We start from the raw sequence: 9138 nt of genomic DNA, 5'->3' as shown, positions 1-9138 counted from the left end.
GGGGACGTATCAGATATTAAACTGATAAGAACAGATACTACACTTGATCTTAGCCAAAAGGCCGAGAAGCGATAACCCGAACGGGCCGCGCGTTGCCCGAGCCTGCCCGATACTGCTGTTCAGCCCTTGCAGCGATTCAGCCTACTTCTAGGCAATTCCATGGGGCCCTGCAGGCTCACACACTCACAGCTACACGGGAGGTGAATAAAGGCCGGAGAGGAAGCCAGACAGGATTTGCTTCTTTTGCTTGCACCACAATGCAGTGCTGAAAGAGGAGGAATCTACATAAAAACGCCTTCCTGGCAACGCCCAAATGCCCTGCTGCCATGCAGATAAACACTGGCAGCGGCAGCAAGTGCATGCCCACAGCCACCCCTTGTTCCTTCACACCTTGTATCAGCTGTAATCCAGTCCAGTCCAGTGCTGCCTGCTGAGCAGCACTGACCAACACTGCCTGGGCCCAGGCTTTTATCTCTGAGGCCCCATTATGATGTCAGAAAGCTGGCTCTGGAATCCTGAGGGCTCCACTATGACACGTGCAAAGTTCCGTCTGAACTTTATATAAGACGGTGAGGCTCAGTCAGTCTCTCAGTGTTGCCTGAGAGGGCAACACTGCAACAGCCGGCCGCCAGGCTGTCTTTTTTTTGCACAGCTAGTTGCCTCCAGGAGGCCACAAGAGGGAGACAAGGGACTGCAAAATGGAAAATAGGCATCCACCAACTTTACAGACAACTTCTCCTTGCTCCTACAACCTCCATCCTTGCACAGTTTGTTATTCTTCTAGGTAACATAGTAACAAATCCAAATTGCTGCTCTCTTTGTAGGCAAGCAAGGCTTTGTTGCAACTGCAATTCTTACTTCTTCTTGAAATGTAGGGACGACAGTACATTCCATCACATCCATCTAGTGTACACAGGTAGGTCCATTGTGGCGGGCAGGCGAGCGGGCGGGCTGCTTTATTGGCTGTTTGCTGTTCCCCTACTCCACTCCACTATTTGACTGTTGTGCTGCATCAATCAATCAATCAATCAATCAATCAATCAATCAATCAATCAATCAATCAATCAATCAATCAGTGGCTGGCTCAGGTGCAGCTCTTTAACTTACCTAAAAGGGAGGGCGGAGAGAAGACAAGGAAGGTGAATGAGGTGTTCCAATGTGAAATGCCGGAAACACAGAAACACAGACGACACACAACAAGAGGTGGCAATCTATTCATTAATTGCATTTAATCAATGAGCTCATTATCACTCATGCATTGTCCAACAGGTGTTGAAATAATGGGATTAAAAGGGGAGATCCCTTCAGAAAGACAGAAACAATAGCAAAGACAAAAAACACTTTTGGAATCTGCTTTTAGTCAACACATAAGGAAAGGGTGCACCGGTCCTGGAAATACTGCAATACCAGGTCAATGCGTGGAGTGGACAGAGCAAGCTCTATTTCCATCTCCCTGTTCTAAAAATCCATTTAATATATGGTCCCCAGATAGGGGACGTATCAGATATTAAACTGATAAGAACAGATACTACACTTGATCTTAGCCAAAAGGCCGAGAAGCGATAACCCGAACGGGCCGCGCGTTGCCCGAGCCTGCCCGATACTGCTGTTCAGCCCTTGCAGCGATTCAGCCTACTTCTAGGCAATTCCATGGGGCCCTGCAGGCTCACACACTCACAGCTACACGGGAGGTGAATAAAGGCCGGAGAGGAAGCCAGACAGGATTTGCTTCTTTTGCTTGCACCACAATGCAGTGCTGAAAGAGGAGGAATCTACATAAAAACGCCTTCCTGGCAACGCCCAAATGCCCTGCTGCCATGCAGATAAACACTGGCAGCGGCAGCAAGTGCATGCCCACAGCCACCCCTTGTTCCTTCACACCTTGTATCAGCTGTAATCCAGTCCAGTCCAGTGCTGCCTGCTGAGCAGCACTGACCAACACTGCCTGGGCCCAGGCTTTTATCTCTGAGGCCCCATTATGATGTCAGAAAGCTGGCTCTGGAATCCTGAGGGCTCCACTATGACACGTGCAAAGTTCCGTCTGAACTTTATATAAGACGGTGAGGCTCAGTCAGTCACTCAGTGTTGCCTGAGAGGGCAACACTGCAACAGCCGGCCGCCAGGCTGTCTTTTTTTTGCACAGCTAGTTGCCTCCAGGAGGCCACAAGAGGGAGACAAGGGACTGCAAAATGGAAAATAGGCATCCACCAACTTTACAGACAACTTCTCCTTGCTCCTACAACCTCCATCCTTGCACAGTTTGTTATTCTTCTAGGTAACATAGTAACAAATCCAAATTGCTGCTCTCTTTGTAGGCAAGCAAGGCTTTGTTGCAACTGCAATTCTTACTTCTTCTTGAAATGCAGGGACGACAGTACATTCCATCACATCCATCTAGTGTACACAGGTAGGTCCATTGTGGCGGGCAGGCGAGCGGGCGGGCTGCTTTATTGGCTGTTTGCTGTTCCCCTACTCCACTCCACTATTTGACTGTTGTGCTGCATCAATCAATCAATCAATCAATCAATCAATCAATCAATCAATCAATCAATCAATCAGTGGCTGGCTCAGGTGCAGCTCTTTAACTTACCTAGAAGGGAGGGCGGAGAGAAGACAAGGAAGGTGAATGAGGTGTTCCAATGTGAAATGCCGGAAACACAGAAACACAGACGACACACAACAAGAGGTGGCAATCTATTCATTAATTGCATTTAATCAATGAGCTCATTATCACTCATGCATTGTCCAACAGGTGTTGAAATAATGGGATTAAAAGGGGAGATCCCTTCAGAAAGACAGAAACAATAGCAAAGACAAAAAACACTTTTGGAATCTGCTTTTAGTCAACACATAAGGAAAGGGTGCACCGGTCCTGGAAATACTGCAATACCAGGTCAATGCGTGGAGTGGACAGAGCAAGCTCTATTTCCATCTCCCTGTTCTAAAAATCCATTTAATATATGGTCCCCAGATAGGGGACGTATCAGATATTAAACTGATAAGAACAGATACTACACTTGATCTTAGCCAAAAGGCCGAGAAGCGATAACCCGAACGGGCCGCGCGTTGCCCGAGCCTGCCCGATACTGCTGTTCAGCCCTTGCAGCGATTCAGCCTACTTCTAGGCAATTCCATGGGGCCCTGCAGGCTCACACACTCACAGCTACACGGGAGGTGAATAAAGGCCGGAGAGGAAGCCAGACAGGATTTGCTTCTATTGCTTGCACCACAATGCAGTGCTGAAAGAGGAGGAATCTACATAAAAACACCTTCCTGGCAACGCCCAAATGCCCTGCTGCCATGCAGATAAACACTGGCAGCGGCAGCAAGTGCATGCCCACAGCCACCCCTTGTTCCTTCACACCTTGTATCAGCTGTAATCCAGTCCAGTCCAGTGCTGCCTGCTGAGCAGCACTGACCAACACTGCCTGGGCCCAGGCTTTTATCTCTGAGGCCCCATTATGATGTCAGAAAGCTGGCTCTGGAATCCTGAGGGCTCCACTATGACACGTGCAAAGTTCCGTCTGAACTTTATATAAGACGGTGAGGCTCAGTCAGTCACTCAGTGTTGCCTGAGAGGGCAACACTGCAACAGCCGGCCGCCAGGCTGTCTTTTTTTTGCACAGCTAGTTGCCTCCAGGAGGCCACAAGAGGGAGACAAGGGACTGCAAAATGGAAAATAGGCATCCACCAACTTTACAGACAACTTCTCCTTGCTCCTACAACCTCCATCCTTGCACAGTTTGTTATTCTTCTAGGTAACATAGTAACAAATCCAAATTGCTGCTCTCTTTGTAGGCAAGCAAGGCTTTGTTGCAACTGCAATTCTTACTTCTTCTTGAAATGTAGGGACGACAGTACATTCCATCACATCCATCTAGTGTACACAGGTAGGTCCATTGTGGCGGGCAGGCGAGCGGGCGGGCTGCTTTATTGGCTGTTTGCTGTTCCCCTACTCCACTCCACTATTTGACTGTTGTGCTGCATCAATCAATCAATCAATCAATCAATCAATCAATCAATCAGTGGCTGGCTCAGGTGCAGCTCTTTAACTTACCTAAAAGGGAGGGCGGAGAGAAGACAAGGAAGGTGAATGAGGTGTTCCAATGTGAAATGCCGGAAACACAGAAACACAGACGACACACAACAAGAGGTGGCAATCTATTCATTAATTGCATTTAATCAATGAGCTCATTATCACTCATGCATTGTCCAACAGGTGTTGAAATAATGGGATTAAAAGGGGAGATCCCTTCAGAAAGACAGAAACAATAGCAAAGACAAAAAACACTTTTGGAATCTGCTTTTAGTCAACACATAAGGAAAGGGTGCACCGGTCCTGGAAATACTGCAATACCAGGTCAATGCGTGGAGTGGACAGAGCAAGCTCTATTTCCATCTCCCTGTTCTAAAAATCCATTTAATATATGGTCCCCAGATAGGGGACGTATCAGATATTAAACTGATAAGAACAGATACTACACTTGATCTTAGCCAAAAGGCCGAGAAGCGATAACCCGAACGGGCCGTGCGTTGCCCGAGCCTGCCCGATACTGCTGTTCAGCCCTTGCAGCGATTCAGCCTACTTCTAGGCAATTCCATGGGGCCCTGCAGGCTCACACACTCACAGCTACACGGGAGGTGAATAAAGGCCGGAGAGGAAGCCAGACAGGATTTGCTTCTTTTGCTTGCACCACAATGCAGTGCTGAAAGAGGAGGAATCTACATAAAAACGCCTTCCTGGCAACGCCCAAATGCCCTGCTGCCATGCAGATAAACACTGGCAGCGGCAGCAAGTGCATGCCCACAGCCACCCCTTGTTCCTTCACACCTTGTATCAGCTGTAATCCAGTCCAGTCCAGTGCTGCCTGCTGAGCAGCACTGACCAACACTGCCTGGGCCCAGGCTTTTATCTCTGAGGCCCCATTATGATGTCAGAAAGCTGGCTCTGGAATCCTGAGGGCTCCACTATGACACGTGCAAAGTTCCGTCTGAACTTTATATAAGACGGTGAGGCTCAGTCAGTCACTCAGTGTTGCCTGAGAGGGCAACACTGCAACAGCCGGCCGCCAGGCTGTCTTTTTTTTGCACAGCTAGTTGCCTCCAGGAGGCCACAAGAGGGAGACAAGGGACTGCAAAATGGAAAATAGGCATCCACCAACTTTACAGACAACTTCTCCTTGCTCCTACAACCTCCATCCTTGCACAGTTTGTTATTCTTCTAGGTAACATAGTAACAAATCCAAATTGCTGCTCTCTTTGTAGGCAAGCAAGGCTTTGTTGCAACTGCAATTCTTACTTCTTCTTGAAATGTAGGGACGACAGTACATTCCATCACATCCATCTAGTGTACACAGGTAGGTCCATTGTGGCGGGCAGGCGAGCGGGCGGGCTGCTTTATTGGCTGTTTGCTGTTCCCCTACTCCACTCCACTATTTGACTGTTGTGCTGCATCAATCAATCAATCAATCAATCAATCAATCAATCAATCAATCAATCAATCAATCAATCAATCAGTGGCTGGCTCAGGTGCAGCTCTTTAACTTACCTAAAAGGGAGGGCGGAGAGAAGACAAGGAAGGTGAATGAGGTGTTCCAATGTGAAATGCCGGAAACACAGAAACACAGACGACACACAACAAGAGGTGGCAATCTATTCATTAATTGCATTTAATCAATGAGCTCATTATCACTCATGCATTGTCTAACAGGTGTTGAAATAATGGGATTAAAAGGGGAGATCCCTTCAGAAAGACAGAAACAATAGCAAAGACAAAAAACACTTTTGGAATCTGCTTTTAGTCAACACATAAGGAAAGGGTGCACCGGTCCTGGAAATACTGCAATACCAGGTCAATGCGTGGAGTGGACAGAGCAAGCTCTATTTCCATCTCCCTGTTCTAAAAATCCATTTAATATATGGTCCCCAGATAGGGGACGTATCAGATATTAAACTGATAAGAACAGATACTACACTTGATCTTAGCCAAAAGGCCGAGAAGTGATAACCCGAACGGGCCGCGCGTTGCCCGAGCCTGCCCGATACTGCTGTTCAGCCCTTGCAGCGATTCAGCCTACTTCTAGGCAATTCCATGGGGCCCTGCAGGCTCACACACTCACAGCTACACGGGAGGTGAATAAAGGCCGGAGAGGAAGCCAGACAGGATTTGCTTCTTTTGCTTGCACCACAATGCAGTGCTGAAAGAGGAGGAATCTACATAAAAACGCCTTCCTGGCAACGCCCAAATGCCCTGCTGCCATGCAGATAAACACTGGCAGCGGCAGCAAGTGCATGCCCACAGCCACCCCTTGTTCCTTCACACCTTGTATCAGCTGTAATCCAGTCCAGTCCAGTGCTGCCTGCTGAGCAGCACTGACCAACACTGCCTGGGCCCAGGCTTTTATCTCTGAGGCCCCATTATGATGTCAGAAAGCTGGCTCTGGAATCCTGAGGGCTCCACTATGACACGTGCAAAGTTCCGTCTGAACTTTATATAAGACGGTGAGGCTCAGTCAGTCACTCAGTGTTGCCTGAGAGGGCAACACTGCAACAGCCGGCCGCCAGGCTGTCTTTTTTTTGCACAGCTAGTTGCCTCCAGGAGGCCACAAGAGGGAGACAAGGGACTGCAAAATGGAAAATAGGCATCCACCAACTTTACAGACAACTTCTCCTTGCTCCTACAACCTCCATCCTTGCACAGTTTGTTATTCTTCTAGGTAACATAGTAACAAATCCAAATTGCTGCTCTCTTTGTAGGCAAGCAAGGCTTTGTTGCAACTGCAATTCTTACTTCTTCTTGAAATGTAGGGACGACAGTACATTCCATCACATCCATCTAGTGTACACAGGTAGGTCCATTGTGGCGGGCAGGCGAGCGGGCGGGCTGCTTTATTGGCTGTTTGCTGTTCCCCTACTCCACTCCACTATTTGACTGTTGTGCTGCATCAATCAATCAATCAATCAATCAATCAATCAATCAATCAATCAATCAATCAATCAATCAGTGGCTGGCTCAGGTGCAGCTCTTTAACTTACCTAAAAGGGAGGGCGGAGAGAAGACAAGGAAGGTGAATGAGGTGTTCCAATGTGAAATGCCGGAAACACAGAAACACAGACGACACACAACAAGAGGTGGCAATCTATTCATTAATTGCATTTAATCAATGAGCTCATTATCACTCATGCATTGTCCAACAGGTGTTGAAATAATGGGATTAAAAGGGGAGATCCCTTCAGAAAGACAGAAACAATAGCAAAGACAAAAAACACTTTTGGAATCTGCTTTTAGTCAACACATAAGGAAAGGGTGCACCGGTCCTGGAAATACTGCAATACCAGGTCAATGCGTGGAGTGGACAGAGCAAGCTCTATTTCCATCTCCCTGTTCTAAAAATCCATTTAATATATGGTCCCCAGATAGGGGACGTATCAGATATTAAACTGATAAGAACAGATACTACACTTGATCTTAGCCAAAAGGCCGAGAAGCGATAACCCGAACGGGCCGCGCGTTGCCCGAGCCTGCCCGATACTGCTGTTCAGCCCTTGCAGCGATTCAGCCTACTTCTAGGCAATTCCATGGGGCCCTGCAGGCTCACACACTCACAGCTACACGGGAGGTGAATAAAGGCCGGAGAGGAAGCCAGACAGGATTTGCTTCTTTTGCTTGCACCACAATGCAGTGCTGAAAGAGGAGGAATCTACATAAAAACGCCTTCCTGGCAACGCCCAAATGCCCTGCTGCCATGCAGATAAACACTGGCAGCGGCAGCAAGTGCATGCCCACAGCCACCCCTTGTTCCTTCACACCTTGTATCAGCTGTAATCCAGTCCAGTCCAGTGCTGCCTGCTGAGCAGCACTGACCAACACTGCCTGGGCCCAGGCTTTTATCTCTGAGGCCCCATTATGATGTCAGAAAGCTGGCTCTGGAATCCTGAGGGCTCCACTATGACACGTGCAAAGTTCCGTCTGAACTTTATATAAGACGGTGAGGCTCAGTCAGTCACTCAGTGTTGCCTGAGAGGGCAACACTGCAACAGCCGGCCGCCAGGCTGTCTTTTTTTTGCACAGCTAGTTGCCTCCAGGAGGCCACAAGAGGGAGACAAGGGACTGCAAAATGGAAAATAGGCATCCACCAACTTTACAGACAACTTCTCCTTGCTCCTACAACCTCCATCCTTGCACAGTTTGTTATTCTTCTAGGTAACATAGTAACAAATCCAAATTGCTGCTACAAATCCAAATTGCTGCTCTCTTTGTAGGCAAGCAAGGCTTTGTTGCAACTGCAATTCTTACTTCTTCTTGAAATGTAGGGACGACAGTACATTCCATCACATCCATCTAGTGTACACAGGTAGGTCCATTGTGGCGGGCAGGCGAGCGGGCGGGCTGCTTTATTGGCTGTTTGCTGTTCCCCTACTCCACTCCACTATTTGACTGTTGTGCTGCAATCAATCAATCAATCAATCAATCAATCAATCAATCAATCAATCAATCAATCAGTGGCTGGCTCAGGTGCAGCTCTTTAACTTACCTAAAAGGGAGGGCGGAGAGAAGACAAGGAAGGTGAATGAGGTGTTCCAATGTGAAATGCCGGAAACACAGAAACACAGACGACACACAACAAGAGGTGGCAATCTATTCATTAATTGCATTTAATCAATGAGCTCATTATCACTCATGCATTGTCCAACAGGTGTTGAAATAATGGGATTAAAAGGGGAGATCCCTTCAGAAAGACAGAAACAATAGCAAAGACAAAAAACACTTTTGGAATCTGCTTTTAGTCAACACATAAGGAAAGGGTGCACCGGTCCTGGAAATACTGCAATACCAGGTCAATGCGTGGAGTGGACAGAGCAAGCTCTATTTCCATCTCCCTGTTCTAAAAATCCATTTAATATATGGTCCCCAGATAGGGGACGTATCAGATATTAAACTGATAAGAACAGATACTACACTTGATCTTAGCCAAAAGGCCGAGAAGCGATAACCCGAACGGGCCGCGCGTTGCCCGAGCCTGCCCGATACTGCTGTTCAGCCCTTGCAGCGATTCAGCCTACTTCTAGGCAATTCCATGGGGCCCTGCAGGCTCACACACTCACAGCTACACGGGAGGTGAATAAAGGCCGGAGAGG

The 9138-nt window shown here is 47.9% G+C and overlaps 6 non-coding genes and 1 pseudogene across 6 annotated transcripts; all 7 read right to left on the bottom strand.

Annotated features, from left to right (window-relative positions):
* Window positions 1-73, bottom strand: LOC142715785 (U2 spliceosomal RNA; annotated as a pseudogene; the record flags this gene model as incomplete).
* Window positions 74-1373: 1300 nt separating this feature from the next.
* LOC142715759 (U2 spliceosomal RNA) lies at window positions 1374-1564 on the bottom strand. The gene has a single exon (XR_012871096.1). It is a non-coding gene; the product is annotated as a U2 spliceosomal RNA (small nuclear RNA).
* A 1292-nt stretch (window positions 1565-2856) lies between these two features.
* Window positions 2857-3047, bottom strand: LOC142715758 (U2 spliceosomal RNA). Its single transcript, XR_012871095.1, has one exon. It is a non-coding gene; the product is annotated as a U2 spliceosomal RNA (small nuclear RNA).
* Window positions 3048-4323: 1276 nt separating this feature from the next.
* Window positions 4324-4514, bottom strand: LOC142715757 (U2 spliceosomal RNA). The gene has a single exon (XR_012871094.1). It is a non-coding gene; the product is annotated as a U2 spliceosomal RNA (small nuclear RNA).
* A 1300-nt stretch (window positions 4515-5814) lies between these two features.
* LOC142715768 (U2 spliceosomal RNA) lies at window positions 5815-6005 on the bottom strand. Its single transcript, XR_012871105.1, has one exon. It is a non-coding gene; the product is annotated as a U2 spliceosomal RNA (small nuclear RNA).
* A 1296-nt stretch (window positions 6006-7301) lies between these two features.
* On the bottom strand, window positions 7302-7492 carry LOC142715756 (U2 spliceosomal RNA). The gene has a single exon (XR_012871093.1). It is a non-coding gene; the product is annotated as a U2 spliceosomal RNA (small nuclear RNA).
* A 1308-nt stretch (window positions 7493-8800) lies between these two features.
* LOC142715755 (U2 spliceosomal RNA) lies at window positions 8801-8991 on the bottom strand. The gene has a single exon (XR_012871092.1). It is a non-coding gene; the product is annotated as a U2 spliceosomal RNA (small nuclear RNA).
* Window positions 8992-9138: the final 147 nt, after the last annotated feature.

This window comes from Rhinoderma darwinii, unplaced genomic scaffold (genome assembly GCF_050947455.1).
Source record: "Rhinoderma darwinii isolate aRhiDar2 unplaced genomic scaffold, aRhiDar2.hap1 Scaffold_445, whole genome shotgun sequence".
Taxonomy (NCBI): domain Eukaryota; kingdom Metazoa; phylum Chordata; class Amphibia; order Anura; family Rhinodermatidae; genus Rhinoderma; species Rhinoderma darwinii.
The sequence above is the reverse complement of the archived record's forward strand: the minus strand, read 5'-3'. Positions and strand labels throughout refer to the sequence as shown.